This window comes from Sinocyclocheilus rhinocerous, unplaced genomic scaffold, assembly GCF_001515625.1.
Source record: "Sinocyclocheilus rhinocerous isolate Xijiao unplaced genomic scaffold, SAMN03320098_v1.1 scaffold3946, whole genome shotgun sequence".
NCBI lineage: Eukaryota > Metazoa > Chordata > Actinopteri > Cypriniformes > Cyprinidae > Sinocyclocheilus > Sinocyclocheilus rhinocerous.
The window spans coordinates 24,449-30,995 of NW_015642557.1; the positions used below are offsets into that span (position 1 = coordinate 24,449).

Sequence of the window (6,547 nt, forward strand, 5' to 3'; positions counted from 1 at the left end):
TTAAAGAGGAGATATGGGTAGTTGACAAACAGTATATCTATTTAACTTTTTATTCAACAATAAACATTTAGGTAAACATTTATGTGTGTCTATTTTATAAAAAAAAATAAAAAAAATTTTAACCACCCTTTTTGCAGTTCAATAAAAACACACCAAATTTATTTTTTATTTTTTTTGTAATTGAAACAAACAGTACTGGAAAATATTTTATCAAAAAAAAAATCATATTTCAATTTCTATAATTCAAAATTTCATGTTTAAATATTTTAAAAACTTACTAGCAATTTCAGAGTGAAAACTCTTTCAGCAAATCCTGCACCATATTTTTTTTTTTCTCCCAGAGCTTATTTCTATGACACTATTTTTTCTATCTGTTAAATTTGTAAAAATGCTGTTAATTGTAAAAAAATAGAAATACAGATTAAATGAAATATAAAATTGCAGGACACGGCAACTACTCACGAATCATGAAACAATGAGAAGAAAAAAAACAGACCAACCAAACGCATATAAACATGAACTTCAAATCGATTTAATGAATTGTTTTGATTTCTTCACATTTCTAGTAAAGATAAAGTGATTACTTCTATTAAAAACAGTCTGATATGTTAACAAGTCATGACAAAATCTTATCTTCAATGTCTTATACAAAGATTATATTACAGGCATTAATATATTTATACCCTTCAGAATTTAGAACATTCAAAGGAAAAAAAAAAAAGAGACAATATACAAGGCTAACAACAAAGTCTACAATGAACATGTCATAATCAAACAGAAGTTAGGCCAGCTGCAGTATTTTCAACCCAAAGCCCATTTCAAATCTGCAGGATCTCAGTTGAGATTTCAGGTGGGATCTGGGCTGTCGGTTTGCATACATTCGTCAGCGTTTTTCATTCAGAGCATGGTACTTAGCATTTGGAAGAGAGAAAAAGTATCAGGCGAAGCGAAACAAAGACAAGTGTACAGGTAAGGCAAAGTAGTGCAACATGTGTCCTGTTGCAGCCTGGGCGGAGCCTGCAGCGTGTGTAACACCTGGCCTCCATGGCAACCAGGCCGGGTCTCTACGGGAACAGAGAGGGGCGGCAGGAGAGAGAGAGAGAGAGAGAGAGAGAAGCGCTGGCATGCTGCTGGTACAGTAAAGGGCACTCGGAGAGGCACGCGGGAATCGGGGAAGCAGCTGGAAAAGAACCCCCATCCAGCATCTAATCAGACAAAAGCAGCTCTCACAAAACGCAGACAATCTCATTCAATTTACTCCAGTGAAATGTACGACTCGTTGCTCTCCATGTAGGAAGTGTGCAGGATCAATTAAGCGATGGCAGAAACCACAAAGAAAACACCAAAACTCAGAAAATCCGGACAGGTATTACACAGGCACTGTGAACAGCTCCCTTCATAAACAGCCAGTGCAGGCATCAGCTTCACCTGAGGCGCTGGAGGCGTTTCCTCCGTTTAGTCAGGAATAGTACGATGGCAGATATTTCTCCATATATATATATATATATATCTATACACACACACGCAACATGAAACAAATATATATATTATCAAATCAAATCAAAATAAAAGCAATGTACATCCAAATACAGAGGGAAGAACGGAACTAACATCGACCACCATTGAGTGAGTGCAAAAACATCGGAATGCTGGAGTAGATTTACATGACGGGAATGGGAGACGTTCAATTCCCAAATTAAGAAGCTCACATTTGTGCTACACCTCGACAGATTTACAAACAACGGGAGCCTTCAGCATGTTGCATAAATCAGTTCCGTAAAATAATCAAACGAGTCACTTAAAAGAAAATCATAATAACAAAAGAAATCGTGATTTCATTGCAGTCTGTTGCACTGATTACGGTCTGAAAGCAGTAAAAGCAGACTCTGATGATTCAAAAGTGTCAGTATTCTTTCAGAGCGTCTCAGTGCTGGGACGGGACAACAACAACAACAAAAGTCTCTCCCATATGCATCAGTGATTGGGTTTTCAGTGTTTGACATGAAGAAAAGCTCAAAGAACTGGACAATGAGAGTATTAAAAACTAGCTAAAGCCTCAGGGTTTTTGAAATGTTTCGTATTATTCATTTGCTACTCGGTCGTAAGGACATTTTTGGGATCCGAATGCGTAAATCCATTCCAAATGCAGCATTATTTAGAAAATTGCAATGAATTTCACATTTGAAGATTTACTTCAGCATAATTGCAGTTTCTTTTTCTTCACGGCAGGGTGAAGCTACATCATTTTGCGACAACAGTTGCATCTTTCACTGCGACTCGGCTTCAGAAAGGAAAAAAAACAACAGGTGGAAAGCATTAGAGTCAAATGATACATTCATTCACAATGCAGTCTGACGGCCGGTGGAAGTGTTCAGTTAGAGGACTTGCTGATGGCGCTGGCCGAGCGGCGGAGCTTTCCGGAAACCCGGTTCTTAGAGGCGCGCGGTATAGTGGGCGAGACCTGGTCGCCGGACTCGATGGTCGTCACAGTAACACTGAGGTCAGCACTCGTGCTGCAGCTGAGGGAACCTGGGAAGGGAGGACATATTACACGTGGAGTGAAGAATAAGCCAAAATGACATGAATAAGCTTGCTTTCAAACTGATAGCATGCCATTACTGAAGCAGGAAACCTCCTCTGATAGAGACGGATGTGAAGGGAGATTAAGTAAAAAGCTGAGAACTCAAAATTAGCCCTCAACCATTTGACTGTTAATTGCAATAACTGTCATTCTACACAGCAGTTCCACTTTGTAAAAAAAAAAAAAAAAGAAGACATGCAAAATATGGATTCTGCTGGCATTCTGAAATACTGGTACTCCAGAAAGCATCTAAATTAAACAAGCTTCCTGCTTTGTCAAGATGGCATCTGCTTGGCTATTTTCTTTCTTTCTTTTCGACCGTTTTCTTTTTTTTTTACGGGCATCTCAAGTTTCTGCGAGCAGATGGTGTGGGGAACATGCGCTCATTGGAGAGGACCTCCACTCCAGGGCGTCTTTGAAAGAGGGGGAGGAGAGCGGAGAACAACGGTCTCAGCGTGTGAAAGGAGTCGGGGAGGAGTAAACGAGCGCGGGGTGCTGTCTGCTCCACACGTCCACAGAGAACATCTCAGGAGGACTCGGGATGCCAGCAGAGAGGATACACACTTACCCGCAGGTCCCTCCTCTCTAATGCTGACTGAACTATGTATCGTGCCAGGGATTTCTATCATTTATAGCTTCAAGAGATGACTGGCCGTCTTACGTTTCCACACTGAAGCTGAGCCGGGAGGAGAGCATAAAGATCCAGAAGTGCTCGTGATCACAGTGATTGACTAACCGTCTGATCATCAGATTTATTTGAAGCACGGTGAGGTGTGTGAATCAAATCAATCATGCAAACCCTGGGAATTAAACTTTTTTTTTTCACCAACTCTCATTTTGTGAATCGCCCTAAAAAAAAAAAATTTTTTATAAAAAAATAAAAAAGAGTGCATTGTGTTTGTTGTGAAAAGAAAAGTGTGAGAACAAGACTATATATACAAATATAACATGCAGCCAAACACAAAGTAACTATACTATAACTATATTAATATATAATTACATTTTAAACGCTTTTCAAAAGCTTAGTCACACCTGTTCATAATTTATTATTGTTATTATTATTATTATCATTTACTACTTAGACCTGATGTTTTTTAAACATATATATATATATATATATATATATATATACACATACAGTATATATATTTGCATCGAAACATAAACCTTTCAACTGAAACGAAAAAAAAAAAAGGTTTAATTTCCTGTTTGGCCTTTATATGTATATATATATATATAGTAAAGTAAGTGGCCCTCATTCCCATTGGCTCCCTGCAGCAATCCAAACAAAAGCGTAAGTGACAAAGACATTATCCAGTAGGGCAGGTGTTAGTGTCAGATGTGGCCTCAGGCAAACAGACACACGCCAAAGGACAAAGCAAAAGGAGAAAAGAGGGGAAAAAGAGAGAATAAAGCAGAGACATGCAGGAGAGGAGGCTGGAGACTACTGCTCCTGTGTTACGATTACTCCGCCGGCGTCCATAATCAGAGCGCGCTCAGAACAGCCAGCCCCAATGCAGCTCTGCCTTGGTGTTCCTTTAAAAGCTCCGAGCAGACGCAGCTCATTAGTGGAAATAAAGAGGGGAAAGATGAGTAGACGAGCCGGGGAAAGGGGAGGGGTCTCTGTGGCAGAACGCAAGCTCCGTTCAGACCGAGACTCTTACCTTCCGTTACTGTACTGACACCTGTAACACACTTAATCTACAGAGGGAGAGAAGACAATAGAGCAACACGTAAGCTGCGCACCGTCACGTGTGTGTGTGTGTGTCTGTGTGACAGAGAGAATGAGAACGCTGTTGAAAATATGGCTGTTAGATGTTAATCCTGAGGGGTGAAGGAAGGGCAACACAAAGAAAATGTTAACATACACAACATACAGTGATCATGACAGACTGTGGCTGTCAACACAAGCAGACGGTGAAACACATTTCTATTCACACTGGCCCACTTCACTTCTTCTTTGTGTTTTCTGAGAATGAAGGAACGTTTAACATGGGGAACACAACAGAAAAGCTGCGGGGCGCAAAACACACAAACCTGTGATTTAACAGCTCTTTTTTAAGAAGTTTTCACAATATGTGCATTAAACTTGTGTTACATAACTGAAATGACTTTGGCCCAAACCAGAGCACGAGGCTCAGTGTGAGGTTATTTCTGAACAAAGGTGATCGTTTCGTGTTTGCGCTGGAATAACGGTCACAACGATGCAAGGTGATGATACAAGTAACAAAACAACATATTTTAGTGTTTTTTTTTTTTTTTTGTATTAGTGTAAACGATATTTGTAAAGAGCTGCTGGCCTTCATACCTGTACATGTTTAATGAGACACACTAGTCTGCTATATTTCAGAGAAGTTCTTGTCTACCAACTATGATATTAAACAAAAACATACTTTCAACTCAATTAGATGACTAAACCCTGCATGGATACAACCATACATTTCTATTCCCTCACACATAGCTGACCCTGACCTCAAAGCTCTGTTCCAAAACCTAGTGAGCTGCCTACCTAGACAGCATTTTAAGGCATCATACAGACATGCGTTTGACGCAAAGGCTGTTCCAAAAGATGGTCAGTAATATATGCTGTCATTAAAGATGAACTACCATTCTTTTGCTTTTGAAAGAAGTCTCTTATGCTATATAGGGAAAACTTTTGATCAATTTAATGCAGCCCTACTAAATTAAAAACTAAATAAATAAATCTTTCCATTCAGCTTAGGATGCTATCTTGGAAGGTAGCTGCTTACTTGGTAGCAAACTCAGTTTTGGAACAGAGGAAACAATTTTTACTAATGGAATCTTTGTCACTGCACTGCATTCCACACGTATAACATTTTTAAAAAGAAACCGTTCCGAAAAAGGAGGAAACTCTTTGTGCTCAATTCACTAATCATAAAATGGGGAACATGCAGAGTGTACTGAAAAGGGGGAGAAAGAGAGACAGAGACAGAGAAAGACAGGTTTGTGTAACAGACGTGTGGGGCCACATGCCTAATGGAGGAAGCAGGTAGAAAAGTCTTACAGTCCAGCTTGGCCCAGAGGTAATCCATGTCCCAAACCATCCCTGGCCAACGCCTGCCTGCTGTCATGGGTGAGATGGTGGTGAAACATGGAGCAGCATCATAGACTGTAACCCACAAAACAACTCAAGTCCTACAGGATGAGCTGGTGTTTTAAACGGGTCTGTCTGGCCTGTCCAAACTGTCATCTATGGGTCTGTTCCAAACCCCAGTGAGCTATGTCTATATAAGAAGTTATCTCCTAAAACCACTTTGTGCTGAAGCCACTGCAATGGCTTCACTATGTCTACACTGGAACCTGAAACTGTACTTCATGTCAGATTGTAAAATAAGGAGAACGGGTGAATTATTAGGTATTAAATCCATTAAAAACCGACTTCCTATATAATTATTACAATGTTAGTTTTGCTACAGCTGCATTTACATATGTTAGAAAAAATAATCACCAAAAAATTAGCTTGTAATATTTAAAATATTTGATTTCAGATGGATGTGGACAATAAAATGGTTCTGAAGTGAATCAACTATAGAAAACATTGGTCACATGACACGTAATTGACGCTTTTAGTTTCACCGATCTATGTGTGCGTGTGTGTGTGCGAACCAGTCAGAATCAAGTATTCAACATAAGTATTCTGTTGTAAATGCTGTCTAGCTACACAACTCTCTAGGGTTTGGAACAGAGCTTGTATTTCATGTATGTATACATACACTGTAAAAAATGACCGTGAATTTAACGGTAAAAGACTGTAAAAATGCTACAGTAAAATGACTTTTTTCCAACCCAAGCCTGCAATTATGGGTAAATTATTAATTAGTAAATACATATTGAATTTGGAGTTGGTGGCACAAACAGAAGAAACAGAAAAAGAAAAGAAACAGGCATGACAACTGAGGTTAAGAACAAAAAATAATGAACATGAGAAAGGAATTAGAACAAAAG

At 39.1% G+C, this 6,547-nt stretch overlaps 1 long non-coding RNA gene across 1 annotated transcript; it reads right to left on the bottom strand.

The window, feature by feature from the left end:
• Window positions 1-629: 629 nt before the first annotated feature.
• LOC107756197 (uncharacterized) lies at window positions 630-6,001 on the bottom strand. Its single transcript, XR_001641792.1, has 3 exons — window positions 5,607-6,001; window positions 4,246-4,282; window positions 630-2,529 (listed from the first exon to the last, which is right to left on the bottom strand). It is a non-coding gene; the product is annotated as an uncharacterized LOC107756197 (long non-coding RNA).
• Window positions 6,002-6,547: the final 546 nt, after the last annotated feature.